At 43.0% G+C, this 19873-nt stretch overlaps 1 protein-coding gene and 1 pseudogene across 1 annotated transcript in view; one reads left to right on the forward strand and one right to left on the reverse strand.

Moving 5' to 3' along the window:
- The first annotated feature begins 2675 nt into the window (after positions 1-2675).
- The window catches only part of ELMOD1 (ELMO domain containing 1), a 65688-nt gene continuing 48490 nt past the window's right edge, over positions 2676-19873 (forward strand). Inside the window, exon 1 of the mRNA XM_073903680.1 lies at positions 2676-2849. The gene's annotated coding sequence lies outside the window, so the exon portion shown is untranslated. The remainder of the gene's footprint in view (positions 2850-19873) is intronic.
- LOC112840217 (rRNA N(6)-adenosine-methyltransferase METTL5 pseudogene) lies at positions 11105-16490 on the reverse strand (annotated as a pseudogene).

The following is a 19873-nucleotide window of genomic DNA, read 5'->3' on the forward strand; positions in this document are numbered from 1 at the left end:
TGCTGCGTGATCCTGGAAGAGAGGCCTGGGACTCAGGAGAGCTGGGAATCCAGGTTGAATCCAGCCACTAGAAATACCGTTCCTTGAATTTAGAGAAAGGATATAATTTGGTGTGGGGGCTAAACTCCCTGGCTTTCCCCCATCCCCTTCCACTCTTCATATGGGATTGTAGGAACCTACCTAGGTTGGTTCCAGGTACCAGAATGGTCTGGGCTTAGGACTGTTTTAGCTGAGGGAGTCAAACGAAAGGAGTAAAAATCATTGCTTCCACAACAACTAGTCAGGGATCCATGTCCATGTAGTCTGGTCGGTCTAGGGCCAATATTAATATTTTTATTGATGTTTTTGGAAGGATGAATCTAGACTGTATATATTAATCTGATGAATAACACAAAGACAAAAATATACATGGCCTGTGTCCTTGGTGATTATTTATCGTTTAGGTGTTTAGTGTCTAGCTTCTTCAAATGAGACTGTAAGTTACATGAGGGCAGGCACCCTGTCTGTCTTGTGCGTTGCTATCTTCCTGGTGCCTGGAACGGTGCCTGGACCTAACAGTCACTGGAGAGGTTGTTTTAGATGGCTTTGACAATGCCACTAGACGGTGACACACACGGACAGCAGGATGGCAGAGGAGTATTAACTCCGCCGTGGAATTTGGGGAAGTCTTCGGAAAGAAGGTGGCATTTGAACTTGAAGAGTGGGTAGGACTCTGTGAAGTGGAATGGAAAGGGAAGAGTATTCCAGAAAGGGTGGGATACCATAAATAAAGGCACAGTGTCATGAAGAAAAAGATATGTTTGGGAGATAATGTTTATTTTATTTTTATTTTTGACAGAGAGAGACACAGCAAGAGAGGGAACACAAGCAGGGGGAGTGGGAGAGGGAGAAGCAGGCTTCCCGCGGAGCAGGGAGCCGGATGCGGGGCTCGATCCCAGGACCCTGGGATCATGACTTGAGCCAAAGGCAGACACTTAACGACTAAGCCACCCAGGCGCCCCAATGTTTACTTTTTTGAGAGAGAGAGAGAGAATGAGTGGGGACGGGGATGCAGAGGGAGAGGGAAAGAGAATCTTAAGCAGACTCCACGCCCAGTACAGAGCCCAACATGGGGCTCGATGCCACCATCCTGAGATCACCACCTGAGCTGAAATCAAGAGTCAGATGCCTAACCGACTGAGCTACCCAGGCCCTCTGAAAAGCTTACTTTTTGAACATCGGTACTTTTTAAGAGTGTACAGTATTAGTGCAGAGTAAACTTCCTTCCATACCTTACTTTGTGCAATAGTTGTGAAACAAGGACCACAGGGGAATGCAAGTCAATTGAACACCTTTAGAAGACTATGGAGTGAAATTCTTATGTGGATAATCCTGCCCATAGTGAATCACCCCTATATATGGCCTTGGTCTAGCTTTTCCTAGAGGTTTATTCAAGGAAGTAGGAAGAAGCGGGAGAGTTGAGAGAAAAGGTAACAGTGGCTAATATTTTTTAACAAAAAGTTAGAAAGATCCAAGTTTAAGGTTATTTAATGTGAAGAGGCAACACCACAAACGTTCACCATTTCAAGATTAGCACTAGCCCACGCAACCTGTCTTGAAAACAGATCAGCAGATGTGGAACCTTCAGATACTTATTTGGTGAACACCTACTACACAGCAAGAGCTCTGCCTACTTGCCTCACCTAATCCTCACAACAATCCAGAGAGGTCGGGATCACCACCCTCCAGGCTACAGAGGCCCAGAATGGTTAGGGAACCGGGGTGGTAGGTGAAACTGAAATCGAGGCCGACCCCGAGGCTCACCCTCTTTTCTGACCCCATGCTGCCTCTAACGTAGGCAGCGTTTTGCTTGCATATAGAGAAAACGTTCTTCATTCAACATGAAGCACCACACCACAGAAAGGCACGGGTTTCGGAGAGTGTTATGTGAGTCATTCTGGGCCACTCCTGTTGCACTGTGAAGCATTGCTTTTGCTCCCTAAATAGCCCCAGACCACGGTGTGTATCATCCATCCATTACAATTAACCCCGGGGTGAAGATATTGTTTCGAAGCCCTGGTTGAAATGCAGATATGTGACCTGGGAGGACTGACAGCATCTCTCAATTACACCTAATTAAAGAGCGGGCTCTTGGAGAACTTGACCTGACTGTCCAGGTGTCGGGAAAGGCGGGGGCTGCCCGCGCACCCCGGAGGGCTGCTCCCCGGGCACAGGAAGGCAGGTGGGGCGTGCGTGCCAGGATTGCGGGAATCACTCGGTGAGGCCGCAAGGGCCGGAACTGACCTAAAGCAAACTTTGCCTTCTGGACAATTCTCTGGGGAGCAAGCGAGAAGCACACCTTGCCCCTCATTGCAGGGCGCTCTGCAGGACACACCGACAGGTGTCCGGGTCCCCGCGCCTCCCGCGGGTCAGCCCGGCACGACCCAACGCGGCCACCGCGGCCGCGTCCCCGCTCTGGGCGCCAGGGACGGTCCCTCCCCCGGCCCCGCGCCCCCGGCTGGGGACTGGGCATGCTCAGTCGCCGCCCGCGCCGCGCTCCCAGGGAAGCCTCCGCACGCCCTCCGCGGGCTGCTCTCGGTCTCCGCCCCGCCGCCGGCCGCCCGGGTGCCTCCCGGCTCGCTCCGCTCCCCGCGACCCAGATTCCTGGCCCGCCCCCGCCCCGCCCCGCCCGCGCCCGCAGCCAGTGCGGCAGCCGCGGCCACCCTGTGCAGCCGCCGCGCGGGGGACGGACGGGCCGCGTCCAGCGCCGCCGCGAAGCGCGCAGCCCGAGCGCCTGCGGAGGGCGGGGATGGAGACCCGGCCGCCGCGCGCCGGGACCTGCTGAGCTTCCCGCCGCCGCCGGCGTCCGGGTGAGTCGCCGCGCCTGGGGCCGACCCCGGAGGGGCAGAGGGGCGAATGCCCTTGGAGAGCCGGGGGGTGGTGACGAGGACGCGGCACCGTGCGAGCTGCGTTGCGTCTGGGGCGCAGCGGAGAGGTCAGGGTTGTGACTAGAGAGGCGCTGGAACGAGAGTGCGCCCTGTCTCGGTGCAGGGGCTTCGGGGGGCAACCAGGACCGTCATCCTTTCCCCCTCCGGCCTCCCAGAACTAACACCCGCGGGGCTGCGGGGCCGCGCGGGAGGCCGTTTGCGTCTCGGCCCGGACGCGGGTCACCTAGCGACCGAACGGGGGCTCTGGAGGAGACATCCCTGGCAGAGGCCAACAGGGGAGACGGGGACACCAAGGGCGGCCTGGCCCCGGCGAGTGGCCGACCCGAGTCCCGCGCCCCCCCCACCGCACCCCCGCGCCGCGGCCTTGGGCCCCAGGGGCGGTGCGGGCCTGCGGGGCAGGGGGTCTTCCGCGGTGCGGTCCCCGAGGGGCCGTCTGAGGGGCTCCTGCAACTGCCAGGAAACTCCTCACTTCGAGAGCATCTCTCCTTCCCGGGCAGGTAGAATGAACAGGCGTGTGGGGAGCGACGGGCGGCGGGGCTGCTGACAGCGGAACGGTGGAGGGTGGCGGTGGGTGTGCTGTCGCGAGTGCCTTCTGCCCCCGAGTGTGGGTGCGGGCTGCTCCTCCTCGGCGTGCTCCTGCTCTACCTCTAAGCGGCGAGTCCGGTAACGCCTTCTGAATATTTCAGGAACGACCTCGCAGGCTCGCTTGCTTCAGCTCAAGTTTAATGAGTGTGTTTGTCAGCCCTGCTGCTCTGTACAGCCAGGTGGAAGAAGCCCCGTGCCTTAAGCTTTCCAAATGTCCTCCGTCTCTCACACCAACTAGGAAAATGCCGCTACTGACCCCCAGTGAGCTTTGGCATGGTCCGATAAATTGAATGTGTCGTTTGGAGAGCCCGGGTTTGGGCAGGCATCCAGGCATTGTTCTGCATCTCTGCAGTGTGTGCGTGTTGTGCCGGTAGCTTGCTTGACAACCGTCCCTAACTGGGGCTGCCAATATGGTGGAAAGCAGGTACTGTGCTTGTGTCGGGATAAACGTCTTAATTCATTATCCCCTTGTGACACCCGGCAGTTATGCGGACGTAGTCATTCTCTCCCTAGAAGTTGAAGCTGAGATCAGTCCAGCTGAAATTCTGAGGAAGGTACACTCCAGTATCCCTCTCCTTAGGGAGGTATTTCTCTCTCCTTAATGCTTTCGTGGGAATAAGTAATGAGCAGTCACTGTCAAGAACACTGAAAGAAGAACGCATTAATGTGGGAAACTTTCAGGATTGGAACAAGCTATCCCCTTCACTCCCATTGCACCATCACCATCGGTAAACCCGCGCACACAGCAGTTAGTACTCTCCCATGGTACTCCTTTGCAGAAGAAACCTGCTTTTTCTTTCCTCACTGAGACAGGTATGTCTTTCAACGACCTGTGAGGAATTCTGTTGACCAAGGTTTCAAGCCTCCAAGATTTACAGGAAACTAAAAGAGGCAACTCTTTCCGCTTTCCAGCCCATTCACACTGACGCTGAAGCGCTTGGGTTTACAGATGTTTCCCCTTTAGGGGCGGCTTCTCCAACAAAGACCCACTGCAGTTACATCACAGCCCAGCTCCGCCTGCCGGGCCGCTTCTCCCCAACCTCTGAGTGAAGACAGTATGTCTCACTGTGCTTGATTAATGAAGAAAAGAAATCCCCAAAATCAAAGACTTACTTATTTTCAATATTGTGTTTTGCTGGCTTAATTGAAAATATGAAATTTTTAAAAATTATTAATTATTAACACATGTAGGTAGGACTTGACTCAGGCATAGTAATAACTGAGTATCAGCTTTGTAAGAGATTTTGAACAGTGCTACAGTGTTCTTTCTGCTAAAATTATTAACAGATATTAGAAAGGAGTTATATAAATTAGTAAAATAAATGGAAATTATATAAACAGCATTTCCTAAAGCGTGTTACTGAGATGTTCAGAAAGAAACCCAGCTGCAACAAAAGACAAAATCTGCCCAACTGAGAAGTTTGCAGAGCTGGGACACAAACCTCCAAGTGCTCTAAAGAAGCATCTTTAGAATTTTTAAGGAGTCACTGGTTGAACTGTCAGACTTAGCGTAAAAATACAGGCTGCCCAGTCAAATTTGAATTTCAGATAAACAATGAATAATTGATTTTAGTTCAAGTATGCCCCATGCACTTCTTGCGACATACTTAAAAAAATATTTGTTGTTTATCTGAAAATCAGTTTTGATGGAGCAGCTTGTATTTTATCTAGCAACTCTAGTCACTGGAAAGTTCTCACTCCTCGTTTTTGGGTCACTTATGGGTTGAAAATAAAGTGGAGCAGGAATCATATGCTGCTCTGCAGACAATCTGGGACAAGCTCATTTCTGGTTCAAGCTATTGAAAATAACTCATGCTTAAAAGTTAGTAGTTTCAGTTCAACACATATTTGTTGAGTACCTCAGCTTGCTAGGCTTAGTGAGAGGTGCCAAAGCTGTGAAGATGAGTAGGGACAGTGTGTGTGTGAGGGGGGGAATCTACATCATGAGACATGAAACTTGCTACGCCAAGTGTGTCTAGGAGCCTGGGAGCAACACTGAATTCTGCTGGGCAGCTCCAGTTGGGGAGTGAGATGACCAGCACTTTTGAGGGGCCTTGAATAAGAGAGTGAGATCTTATCCTTATTCTGGGAGAAGAACAAAGATCTTATCCTTATTCTGGGAGGAAAACAACCCCTGGGTTATAGCTAGTGGAGGAGAGCCAGAAGTTGAAGGGTTTTACTTGAAGGCTTCAGTTAGAGGACAGAGTGGCCTGCTGAGGAGGGAAGTGAGAAAGAGATTCAGAAAGAGACTTTAAAGAGTTGCTGATGGGAGGGAGCCGAGATGGGACAAGTGCAGGGCTTGCTAATGGGTGAATGTATCTCATTGCATTTAAAAAAGCAGTTGGTCTGCCTTTGACTAATACCCTAAATCCTGCTTCACTATTCCGCTACCATCCTGGTTTCCTCAGGTGAACAGTCATCAAGTAACACTGGAGTATAGCATTTTATAGTGTTTTGTATGAAAGTAGATGTTTAAGTGTAATATTGAGATGTCTATCAATATTCAGTTGCTTCTGGCACAAACTTCTGAAAAACGATTAGCAGATGTTTTGGTTTTAGCAGATCTACTGCGTCAAGTAGGAAAAGATACTAACTTGCAATCATTTTCTGATGTCCAGCTATCTTTAAGGAAGCAGATGCTGATGGTGGAAAGAATGTAGATTTTACAGAAATAGCACCGTGTGAAAATGACCGACCATATGCCTGTAGTACCAGAGAGTACCTACTCAGAATATTCCAAATGCAACTAATTCCAAAAAACAGCATACCACTTATATTCGTGTCTGAAAACCCAGCAGGTGCCTTCACTATTAATCAGCACAGGAAGTTTCCAGAGAAGTTAAAGATCAAACCAGTACAGTTCATGTAGAGAACTCAAAGATTCCAATTTGTCAATCTCAAGCAAAGGACACAGAGTGCCATTCTAGATAGCACTTCTGTCAACAAATCTAGTTATCTGAGGGACCATCTTCAGAAGAGGCTCATATGTTTGAGTATCCAGATGGTTAAATTTCCATTTCATATTTTATAGTAAGTCTTAAAAATCATAAAAATTACTCTATGCTAAAATGCATAATGAAGTAGTTAATTAGGGTGTTTCTTATCAAAGGATTATCCTTTAAAATAGAGGGAAAAAAAGTCCTATTTCAGATATTTGTACCGTTCTTCTTTGTAGTGTCTGCCAAACGTGTCTTGCCATATAATTCTGATAGATGAGAAAAAAAGTGATCTAGGACATACTGAACTTACTAAAATTTCCAGGCAATTAGACCATAGGTTTTATTTTCAGCAAGATTTCCCATGGATATGGCTTATTAAAGAAAGGCTTACTGCAATGGTCTCTAATGACGGCTTACGTGCACTATCAGCCCGCGAGAGCTTTAACTGAAATTGTGTGCTCGGTTCACATTCTAAGTCCTCAGTAAATACTCTGAATTTAAAGAATCTGAAGACAGTGTGTTCTTGCATCCCAGGAGCTTTGAACCCTCCAGCACACTTATGCTGACCACGAGCAAGTCTTATTTTACATCAGTTTCTGTGCTATAAAATGAAAGATAGGCACATTTAAAAAAGAAAATTATGCCAACTCCAATCCTCTATGTCTATAAAATAAATGTTAGCTGTTACTACTGTTTTAAGGGATAAATAACTTCATTTTCAGGGTAATAAGACAATTTGTATATTGTCTGTGTACCCTCTGCTGTTTTAGGCACCATTGAAATAATTCACAATTTGCTCTGTTTCATCTTATGCTTTTCCGGTACAAAGTGAGATGATTGTGGTAAATACTTAAAAAGAGCTCATTAAACCCCTTTAAAAAATCAGTCTCAAACAAGCTAATAACTGCAGAACTCAAAGGTTTTTACATAGTTTTTAAATGTAGTTTCCATTTTAATTATTGGTATTAGGACTTGGTTAATGAGAATGCTTAGTATAAGAGCTTATTTCAGCTGCTACAACTCTCCCTCCTAGTTCCCTTGTACAGCTAGATGGCAAAAAGCTGCCATGTGTTTTGAAGGTTTCATTCATGGTAAAATTAATTATTTATCCCACAGCTGCTTTTTGGCTTAGCAAATATCAATGACATCATAAACCCTGTCCCCCCCGCTTTTTTTACATCACCAGTTGGCATTATAAATATTTTAAGTGTAAATCGATCTCTGCAATGAATTTACTATACAAGTACATTTCTTCCTTTTTCCTTCAGAAGAAAAATAAGAATGTTCCACCCTTCAGAATTTAGAAGCCAGATTTTCTAAAGATTCTACATTCCAGTAGAACACTTTAATTTTAATTAGATTTTCTTTGGTCTTAGAATCCATTTAAGTTAGCAAAAAAACTTACAACAATTGTTTTTTAAAAAAAGTTAAATCATACATTCTCTTAAAATGGTAAGCATTTATCAAAGTTGTTTTAATTAAAATGTGCATTATGCACATCATTAATTTTTAAAGCCTATATTAAAATGCCTAATGTAGAATTTTGACTTTCATATTGACTCATATACAAAGTCTACATAGCCCAATAGTAAACCCAGCATATGAAAATCAAGACTTACAAAAGGATTGGGTTATAGTTTTTGCTTCACTGAAGAGTTCTGTGTTGAATCAGAAATTTCTCCTACTGTTCTTTTAAATTATAGATAACCAAGAGTATTTAAAATAGAGCCAGACCATCAGATTTTTAAATCCCCACAATCCTTCTGGGACACATCTGTAAACGAGGCTCTTGAGTAATCTTTGTGGATGAGATACAGAAATGAGGTCTAGGATGTGGTCTAATAGCTGGGTTGATCAGCTGTACTCAAAGAATGTTCATAGGTGTGGAAGCCAACATAGAAGGCGGTTTGTGTTGGCCTGCTTCAGAGCTCTTGCCTTGACCTTGACATTTCTACAATTTTATCAATGACTCAGGTATACTTAGACTGTATGTATATTAGGTTTGCGGAGGAAGCAAAGCTCAAAGCACTAGTGAATGTGAATGACAATCACTATTACACTTGATATCCCTGAGCCCAGAGCAAGGGCTGAAACTAAGACTGTGTTTAAAAAGAATAGATGTTGGCTTCATTTAGGTTCTAAAATCAGTTGCCCAAGGACATGGAATGGAATTCCTAGCTTAACAGCAGTTTGGGTTGTAAAAAATAGTTTTAGGTCAGTTGAGCATTAACCAACAAGACAAAAGAAATTAATGCTATCTTTGGTGAGATTCATAGACGAATAGAGTCCGTATCAGAAACAAACAATATAATACACTATACTCAAAATGATGCATTGTGGACTACCTGTCAGGGATGTGACAAGGGGGACTGCCTTTGTTGGTATGGATGCTGGCTCACATGACCTTAAAAGCACCTCTTAAATCTGATTATGCAGTTTAAATTGAGCTCCCAGGCACCTATACGTGAGTCTGCTAATGTCTAATTCAGCCTGATTCAGTAATATTTATGTAAGATGTAACTAGTATATATCCTTTTGTTGATTTACAGTGAATATCTATCCTTATTCTTTTCTACTTAATGATTATTCCCTAGATAATTAATCAATCATCACTTAAAGTAAGTGCATCTATTCTGTGACCACCACTGGGTTAAATTTAAAAGGCTATTTCCAAGCATTCTTTCATTATCTTAGATCATAATTAAAATTCCTAGTTCAAAATGATATGTATTTTGAATAGCCATAAAATAGGCATGTGTCCAGGTTTTAATATAAAATTGCACAGTACACCTAATCAACTTAGACAAAGATGGAAGGCAAATGTGTGTTCACTCCGTGCACTCTCTGTGTACTCCACTACTCTACCTTGTGTTTTGGCTTTCAAAAGTATTTCTTTATAGGGTCAAGCGGACACTTGTTCCTTTTGAACGCTGTCATCTGAACCCCTTTCCCATGTTGGGGGCTCTCCCACATTATGAGGCAGAGCCCACTCCCCACCATAGGAGCTAAAATGCTAGATACATCAGGCTTGAATCCTGGGCCCATGACTGACTCCGGCCCAGTGGCAGGTGCTCCAGACAGCAACACCCCTTTGCCCTGCCGTGCTGGGGGATCAGCGGGGCTTGCTCCAGAGTCTGGACCCAGTGGCAGCGGGAGAGGTGTCTTCACTGGACCCGCTCCATGCCATCATTTTGAGGGTTATTTTTGGCCACATAACCTCTAAACCTAGTTCTCTGTCCTCCTGGAGAGTCTATAGTTTACCTTCAGAACAAATTCCTTTTCGACTAAAATAGGCAGAGCTAGTTTCTGTTCCTTGTGATAAGAAATCCTGACTGTTAGGGGGTGTGAGTCTGTGCTTATGCTGGCATGTTAGTCGGTCACTAGGACCTACTGAACATGATGCACTCCGGAAAGCACAAAAGGGAATGTTTATTCATTTTCTGAGTATTTTCTGGCTTGGCACTGGACAGAAGAGGCACACGAAGCTGGTGTTTTCAAATTATTGCTGTTGGGACAAGCAGGAGGGTGGGGTGGAGGGTGGAGACATATTATTTTGTGGGTTTACTGATTCTGAAGATTGATTTAGCACGGATAAAGGGTCAGAATAAGGAAGGATGCTCTTGAGAAAAATACTGTGTTTCATCAATTCCAAGAGGCCATTTTTTTTTCATCTTAACATTTGTGGAATTAGGAAACATTGTTAGAGTGTGTCATATTTTAATTGCCACTTTTTTCTCCTGAACCCATCTACTGTATTTCACCAAATATAAGATGTTATTGATATACGCTATTACATGTTTTAACCACTAAGAAACAAGCTCCATAAATATTTTAATTTTTTTTGAGAGAGAGAGAGAGAGAGAGAGAATGTGAGCGGGGGAGGGGCAGAGGGAGAGGGAGAGAATCTCAAGCAGGCTCCATGCTTAGCGCAGAGCCCTACGCGGGGCTCCATCTCACGGCCCTGAGATCCTGACTTGAGCTGAAATCAAGAGTCAGACGCTTAACCAACTGAGCCACCCAGGCGCCCCCTCAGTAAATATTTTTAAATGGCGACACCTAACACCATATGGAGGCTCTAGAGCATTTATAGTTCTCAAGAGAACTAAGTCAGTCATGGATGTGGTATGGGTTAGATACCAAATTCCTGTTCATTTTTGTTGTAGTCTCCCAAAGCTCTTAAAGAGTAATAAATTTGCCTCTAACTTCTGTTATGAACAGTCAGGTGCTAATCATCTTTGCTTGGCTGTAAAAACTGCTTCTTATGGTTATAGTGATTCTCAATTTTGTTGAAGGCACCTTTTTTTTTTTGGTAAGCTTTTATTTGGAAAATGTCAAATATATACAAAAGTAGACAGAATAATATAATGGATCCCAATATTCAAAAATCATCAACTCATGACCAGTACTGTTTGATTTTTAACCTATTGTCTGCCCACCCCATTTTATTTTGAAGCATATTCTAGACACATATCATACCATTTGTAAATATTTGTGTATGTTCTGTGAACTATGATGACTTTTCAAAAATACATAATCACAATATCATTATTACATTCCTGAAAAATATACCTATAATTTGTGACATCTTTTTTTTTAATAACAAATTTTATATTCATTAATTAGGTTTTAAGGTGCTTTTATCTTTGGAGGTTTTTAAAAAGAAAACCAAATTAGGTCCACTTCCATGTCTACTGATTTCTTTTTAAGAAATTAATATGATGCTGGTAGGTTATACTGTAGCTTTGGAGTAGTATTGATCTTGATTTTCCATTCTGTAGCTTTCTTATTATTGTGTTTTCCAGCTGAGAATTTGTATAAATATGCTGCTATTCTTTCCATTTCCAAAGCGACCTTCAGAAAACTCATATCCCCTTTTTATTTTCATTCCCAAAAGGAGGATTCATAATTACTATATCAAATAACTTGGACATTCTGTTAGATAACGGGCACACCTACACTGCACCATGTCAGCATGTGTTAACACAAACTCTGACTCCCCTGTTGAAGATTTCCAGTGCATCTTCATCTATGTCACATCCAGCACTCAACCTGCAGCTTATGGCCTAGTCAGATACTGTTCTGGAAGTAGGGTGGGCTTTTTGAATCCGCCCACTTGTTGCAGGCAGTGCTCTGGTTCCTTAAGCCTTAGGTTTCTCTTTCATTCTTTCTCTCTTTTCTGTCTTTCTTTCTGTATGCGTTCACAGAGTTTAGGGCACTGGACCTCGGGAGGCTGGAAGCACCATCCTCTGTGTGTCATCTTCTTTAAATTTAAGTTTTTGTTTTTATCAGAGTAATATCCACCATTTAAAACATCATATAATTATCTGTCAAGTAATCCGTCAGTTCATTTTTTTCATGAAGACATCCTTTGTTAAGCCCCCATTCACCATCATCCTGAGAATTCCTTTTACCTTTCTCAAATATGGATCTTCTGATTCCTGTGTCCAATGTCTTCTCATTCTCTACCTTCATTTCAGTGGAATGCTTCCTTCAGAAACTCCCAAAAAGGCGGGAGGTACATGAAAGGCTTGTGTTAATTGTCTTCATTCTCACCTCATACTTAATATTTTGGCTGGGTATAGAAATCTAAATGGGAAGGAATTTTTTCTCATAATTTTTATTCTTGCTTCCATGTTCCTACTGACAAACTGGATGCTCTGATTCTTAGCCCTTTGTATATGAACTGTCTGTTTTTATTCCCCCACTGGAAACATTTATGTTGTGAAATTTCATCATGATATGCGTTGGTGAGGGTCTTTTGTTGTTTAAGGACCTGGGTACCCTGTGGGCCCTTTTGATCTGGAGGCTCGGATTCCTCAGTTCTTGGAATTTCTTGTATTATTTCTTCAATAATTTTTTCACATACTTTTTCACTTTTCTTTCTCTCTGGAATATCTGTTGTTTGAATGTTGAATCTTTTCCTCCCATTTTTTCATCTTTTTGTCAATTTCTTCTTGGCAGATTTCCTCAAATCTGGGACATTTCTTCAACTTTCATTTCTATCATTTAAAAAAATTTCTAAGAACATTTTCTTATTCTCTTAATGTGGATTTTTATTATTTCTCATGTCTCTTTCATGAGTGTAATATTTTTCTAATATCTATGAAAATTAACTCTGATGTATTGTTTTCTTCCTTTGCATTGCTCCTGTTTCTTCCAAATTCCCCCCTTTCTCACCTTTCATTGAGTCTCTGTAATTCAGTCAAGTTAGAAACTTTTCTTAATTCTCTGATAATCCCTGACTGTCTATTCACATTTAAGACTGAGGCACTAAAACACTGGAAGCTCTCTATGCATCAGTGGAGCTCGTTGACCAGTAGGGGGCTGGTGCTTCACTGGGGGAGATCCACATGTGTGTCGGGTAATTTCCTGAGGGATAAATCCCCAGTAGCCTGAGGAGTAGCATTATGGCTGCCTCTGTTCTGAGAGCTGAGTGGAAGAAGAAGCCTGAATAAATCTCACATTTACCATGTAGTCTTTCACTTAAGCTTCTTGTATTCAGTATGAACCAAAAGTTCAGAACCTCTCTAGTTCAACCTCTTCAAGAGTAAATCTCACCTATCCTGATAGAATGGTGAATACTTGCTTTCAAAGAATGGGGAAAGAGATCTAACTATTCCTTATGGAAAATGTCAGCCAAGCCTCCTGTGTTGACTTCATCCTACACTACCACTTTTAGAGGAACTGGGCACCACGAACTCCTGGATATAACCAAGATTCTGTATTCTAAATTGTATTGCCTTTGGGTCACTTCCTTCACTGCAGGCTTCATCAATTAGGCTAAGTAAATTACCACTTGTCCACCCTTTTCAAGCTCTAGAAATCTGCTGATACCTCATGTATGCCCCTGTTGCCCTCAGCCTTATGGATTTATGCCTTTTTGATTTCTTTACTCTCACGTCGGTGAGATTTCATGTGTTTTATTTGCCACGTTTAAATGGAAGTCCATGACACAAGTTTTAAGGGCACACTTAAAAGGAAATAAAGATGTAAAATACTGTTACATACACCAGCAATAATTGTAGTGAGAGAATTACTATGCAGTACGGACCTCATATTGCCTGTGTAAACTCGCACAACTGCCATACTTGTTTTGCTTACTCCTCTTGTCTCCTAATGCACAGTAAAATTTAATACTCTCTTAACCTACTCATACCATCTTCTTAGCAAAATATTCCACCTAACACATACTACTATAAATAATATGTACTCCCCCCTAAAAAGAGAGAGAGAGAATTTCACGTAATCACTGATCAGAATCTTGTCACACATCCATGATGAGTCCATGATACTGACCGATGGCTTAGGAAGCCTTGCCTAAGAGGGTGGTCTGGTTTAGTCTGACATGGCTGAAACGTATTTTTGTTTGAGACAGCTCAGAGCTTCTGTACTGACTTCGGGAAGGCCCTAGGCTCCATGTGTGAGATCTACTAGATTTTCCACTCCTGGAGGGCAAAGTCTGTGTGCTGTTTATTTTGTGTCTCTTAGTGCCTACAAAGAACTGAGCATAATAAGTAAACATGTTTATTGACTAGAAATAGGAGCTGAGGTCTTTTCCTACCAACTGGTTGTCTGGCCTTGGACAAGTCATTTGTTGGATCTGATTGAGGCCAAAAGAGCAGGTCACTTAGAAGAGGTGGAGGGGAAGAAAAGGGTCAAGCGTGGGACGCCAGGGGACACACTTAGGCTTAAAGGGTAGGCAGAAGAAGAACGTGAAATAGATGGAACCAGGAGAACAAGGGTCACGGAAGCCAAAAGAGGCCCTCAGAGAAGCAGCATCACATGAAATCATATCAACTAAGGACGAGAAAACGGAGCTTGGATTAGACCGTGCTCTGTCTTCAACCAAGCATTTCCATACTCACTCATTCACTCTGTGTAGATGAGGCATGCTCATCACTCCTGAGATGTTTATGGTGAGAGCATAAGACGGGAGCATAAGGAAGTTGTGCTGAGCCCCGTGTATGTGTGAGAACATTATGTGTGTGATTTGTGTATGCTGTGTGTATACTGGAGGGACTGTGATATGGAAGAGAACCAGACCCTAGAGACTATGCAGTAAGGGGTTGGGAGGATCTCCAGTGAGTTAAGAAGGACATGAGTTGCTCATATGTAATCAGCCTGTAACATATCATGGAATTTACTCAGCCTGGTGTAACCTGAATAGAAAGGTTTGAGTCAGGGAATAAGAATCCCCTACTGTGATTTGCTGCAGGCCATTAGTGCTCTTTGTCATCAGCCAATGGATTCTTCTGCAAAAACATCATAGCCTGGAATTTGGAAATAAGTAGTAGGCTTCAGTCTTACTCTATTTCATTGATTCTAAGATTTTTTTTCCCCACACCACTGAAATTATGTTGTACCACAGTCTAATTAGCAGCGTTTTATTGTTCCTTAAGGACACATGACATAATGGTATATTTTACCCTTGATGGCCCTGATGAAATACCACTGGAGAGAATAAAATAATATTCACTCAGCAAACATTTATCAAGTCATGTATATCAAGTCATAGCTCTAAAGTGAGTTTAAAACTTTTTTTTTCATTTGCTTTACAGTACGAATTGTTACGGAAGCCTAACCTAAAAGATCTACTTGTCCTCAGTGAATGTTATTATCTCATCTGTGTGCTGTGGGTTTGCCGCCAGGTCCCTGGAAATGCTCCAGTTGGTTTCCCTGTCCAATGTTTCTAGCAGATGCCCTCACTCTGTTTCATTATATGAAAGAGAAAATTTTACAAAAAGTATCAGTTTAGGTTGGCAAAATCATAATCCATTTAATTTTTATGCAGACATAAGCTTACCATTCTTTGATTATGATTTTATTTAGAAATTTAACTTTTAAAACTCAAATATATGATTGAGAATGTATAAAATCTACATTGAGTATTTTTGTGTTAAAATGGATTAATACTTAGATTTTGAAATTTCCTTTTTTTTTTTTTTTTAAAGATTTTATTTATTTGACAGAGAGAGATATGGGACAGCGAGAGAGGGAACACAAGCAGGGGGAGTGGGAGAGGGAGAAGCAGGCTTCCTGGCAAGCAGGGAGCCCGATGCGGGGCTCGATCCCAGGACCCTGGGATCATGACCTGAGCCGAAGGCAGATTCTTAACAACTGAGTCACCAAGGTGCCCCGAAATTTCCTTACTCTTTTAAAGATGAAAGACAAATCTGATCAATTCTGCTTTCCCCACCCTTCACTCCCTCCATGAAAACAGTACAGACATGTAGGCAACCACAGTGAGAGCCAGAAAATCACTGCACCTTTAAAGCAGATCATAAATACATCTGCAGGCAGCACTGAATTCTCTGTGGCTGGCATGGGCCCCCATTGCTATAAATCACAAAAATAAACCCTGGATGAGTGTTTTATTCCCGAAGAAGGGGAAAAAAACCTTCTTAGTTGTCGTATTAGTGAGTGTCAGCAGAGCATTTTTCAGGCTAATCGCCAGAGGAGGAAAGTTCTGGAATGTGGCCTCAGGGAGAATGTTATACATGAACATTATACTCTAATGTGGTATGCAGGCCAGCATGTTTTACATGTAAATGCATAATCGGAAAGATTTTTCATTTCTCCAGGATGGTGAATTTTCATATTGCTTGCTCTCTCCGTCATCTGCATACCTGTAATAAAGTCAAAAGTGGCATTGTATACATGTTTCAAATGCTCAAAAATAGCCTTAGAAATGTTTCTTTCTCTTCTCTTTCCTCCCCTGCTCTGCCCACCCCTCCCTTCTTATCTCACGTGGTGAGTGACTGGGTTATATCCTTTGAAGACTGAGTCCGTCATTTGTCTAGGGCTCCCTGACACAGTGCTTCTTAGGACTTGACAAAATAGAAAGCATGATGCAAGCTTAACTATTCCCTAAACTTGCTAATCTGGACCTATTTGTTCACCTAATTTGAGTCTGATGCTTGGCCCACCGGATTTAAAAGACTGACCTCCACCTTCTTGTGTTGCTTTGCCGGTCGGTCCAGCCAGAGCCCAGCCCCTCACATGGCAGGTGGCTTACCAGCCACTCCTCAGCCACATCCATCTGTACCCCTGCCTCTGTTCCCACAGACACGTGCTCGTTTGGGAGCGATTCTCAAGTAATCACATCCTAAAACGATCTTCGCTTCAAACATCTGTAAGGTTTGGCCTTTATCAGAATAGCTGCCTTTCTCTCTGTTTTACCTCCCCTCCCCCCAGCCATATAGCTATGGCTGAACCAAGGGTGCGAAAGAGGAGCCTGTATCTGTTTCTGCAAGAGTCCCAAATCTCTCCTTGACTGATGCAGGGATGTCACCACTGTGATTTCACTGGACGCTAGCAGGACACTAGGAACACCCTCTGAGACTATTCCAGAGGGAAACTGAAATTGCCCCACAGGTAAAGGTCATTTACTTGGGTTTATTATTGTCTCAAATACTTTTAAGAAATATTTAAAGTGACAGAGTATAATAAAGACAGAGAATAAATGGAATTGAACCAAATTAGCCATAGGCTTTCTTCTGATACCCAAAGCAGCTTTTGATCAAATGTATTTTTAGGGGAGAAAGCTATAAAAGTTATTATTTCTGGACCTTATGGTTCATTGCTTTCTTCTTTCAAGTGAAATGAGAAGAAAAGCTCAAAGTGAGGAAATTAAATCAGTGGCAAATCATTTGCTACTGCTGACCTTGACTTTATCACCTGCAGAGTTAAGCTGTAGGTGTGCCCCCAACCCAACTGCTAAGTGGACGTTTTTTTCACAACTGCTAAAAACTGTTGCCCAAACTTTTGTCTTTTGAATCCAGATTCAGGGGAGAGGGAGTGCAATGTGTTTTCATCTCCAGATTATAATCACACATTTTGAGATTGACCCGTTTGATTTTTTTCTCCTTAGTTGTGCTGTAGCGTGAAAAGAAAACAACAGAAGCAGTTAGGGAAATCTAAAGAATGGAACCTACTTTGCTTTTCAATGACTTCAAGAAAACTCATTCAAGTTACTATATTTCCTAGGTAGATGTGGAATATTTTACCAGCCATTATATACAGTTTATGTACAGTAAAAAAAAAAAGGTAAATATTTTCATTTGCAAAGGGAAAGGTGTAGTGTATTATGAAAACAAAAACACACAGAGGTGGACTGAAACCAAACCCAGAGAAAATGCTGATTTGAAGACCCTGTCACACTGATCAATGACTCAGAGAATAATTTGGGAAGCATGCAATCACCACACAAACAGCACTGTGAACCTAGAGCTTGGATTTCATTGGATTTCCCCCAAGGGAGCACTAGATTTACATTGAGGGGAAGGGAACTTTTACTAGTAGTTACTTCAGAATTATACTACCGAGGATTCATATGTCCTTGGAAATGTGGCCTCAAGAGAGGATATAAAACCCACCCGTTGGGGCTCTGTTGTGTAAGTCCCCATAAAATGTTCTTGTTTGGAAACTTTCAGATCTGCAGTGCATTTGCTTCAGGAAAGGAAACAGGTTAATTTTTAGTGGAAGAGTAACCCTTATTATGCAAGAGCCCCCTAGCTAGCTCCCAGAGGAACACGAAGTTTTCAAGTGCAGATGTACATCCAGGCCTTGATTATCCCCAGCTCTGCAGTTTAGTTTGAATTGAATACACTATTCATTTCTTTCACTCTTTTGTCAGTCCAGAATTTTACTTCAGTGGTTTCCAAAGGCAGCACAGGAGAGTGATTAATAGCAATGCCTCAGGAGCCAGGCTGCAAGGCTCTGAATCCCAGCTCTGCTCTGCCAGCAGTAGCTGTGTAACCATGGGAAGGTTGCTTTACCTCTCTGTGCCTCAATTTTCCCAGCTGTAAAATGGAGATAATAATAATTATTCACTTCATAGGATGACTGTTAAGTAAGTTACTATAAACAAAGCTCATAGAATATGGCATATGGTAAGCGCTTTGTAAATATCAGCTATTATTCACAAACCTTTAGGCTGAGACTAAATATGTAAATTAAATTTTATTTTTTAAATGTGTTCCATATAACTTTTTTTTTAAACTAGGATAATCCCAAATTAGGCAAGTTGCGAGAGTAGAACACTGTTCACTTTGTAGATTGTCTTTTATTTACATATAAACATTATATGAGTCCACAAGCATTTTGGTTGTTATAGGGGACTTAGCCAGAATTTGAAGGGCTACATACAACATCGATTTTTTAGTCTCACATAGGGGTTATGATTTTATTGAAAGGATTTCTCTTTCCTCTAGTTGAGTGTCTAATTCATTCCCTGGGATGCTCAATAGATAGATTGGTTTCTAAGAGGCAGGGTCACCCCGAGGGACTCTACAAAGAGCCTTAGGGGGCTTCTCACTCAAAGGAGGCAGGGCAGGTTCCCTGATACCAGGTGAGAGGATGAGTTCTCAGAGGCGCAGACCACACCTGCTGCCCCTCTCTTCCCAGCTGGGAAAAAAAAAAAGTACAAAGGGGACATAACCCCACACACAGCACTGAAGTGTCAACTGATCTCGGAGGTGTTTGATGCATCAAACACAGTCATTTGATCCTTCCCTTTGGAACAGGTCCGGGTAGTGGACTCATACATGTGAAGAGGAATCACTGCAGATAAACTGGAAGGATCAGGAAACCCATGATTATGATCATATTCTTTATTTTGGTTTAAAAAAATCTACAGGGTTTTCTTTTTCTTCCAGCGGGGAGATTTTTCATTTGTTTTATTGGTGCTGTTACGGAATAGCGCTATTTAAAGAAGTGCATTGCTGTAGAAGGGTGCTGAGTTCACTCCAACAAATCCATTCTGAGCCCCCAATGTGCCTGGCATCGTATCAGGCCCTGGGGCTTCCCTGGTGCTCTAAAAGAGCATGCAGTCCAGAGGGGAAAGAAACAGGAAGCACATCACTTCAGGACAACAGGAGAGATTTAAAACAACAGGGAATTCTGATGTCTGCCTGGTTAAAAACCCCTTCAGCAAGGAAGTTACAGGGAAGAGATGGCACAAGAGTGGCTCCCACATCGTCCTTGCATGCTGCAAAGCAGGGGGGCATTAGAGTTCGCGTCTGACCAAAAGAGGGTGAACTTTATATAAATAATACCTGAATAAATCTGAATTAAACAAGAAGTTCATATCAGTGTTTTTCATGTAGTGAGACAGATACAAACAAGGCCAAGTGACTTAACTGAGTTAAGGTCAACAGGCTGCTGTGTAAAATACTTGAGAATCTACCCAGCCTACCCTTTTGTTAAAATGCTGTGCAGACCAGAAGCAGCTGCAAATTCTCCCTAAACCCTGGCCCTGCCCAGCACTTGAAAAATGCTGCTTTGGCCACAAAGGAATAGATTAACTCAGCACCACTCAGGGGAAAAGCAACTCAAAAGACATTTTTTTTAAATCATAGTGGCTTGGAGTATCATACTTTCACACTATTTGTTGCATGTTCCTACCTTTACACAGATTGTCTA

The sequence above is a fragment of the Callorhinus ursinus genome, unplaced genomic scaffold (genome assembly GCF_003265705.2).
Source record: "Callorhinus ursinus isolate GAN/ISIS: 27379988/994484 unplaced genomic scaffold, GSC_fseal_2.0 scaffold19, whole genome shotgun sequence".
NCBI classification, from domain to species: Eukaryota; Metazoa; Chordata; class Mammalia; order Carnivora; family Otariidae; genus Callorhinus; species Callorhinus ursinus.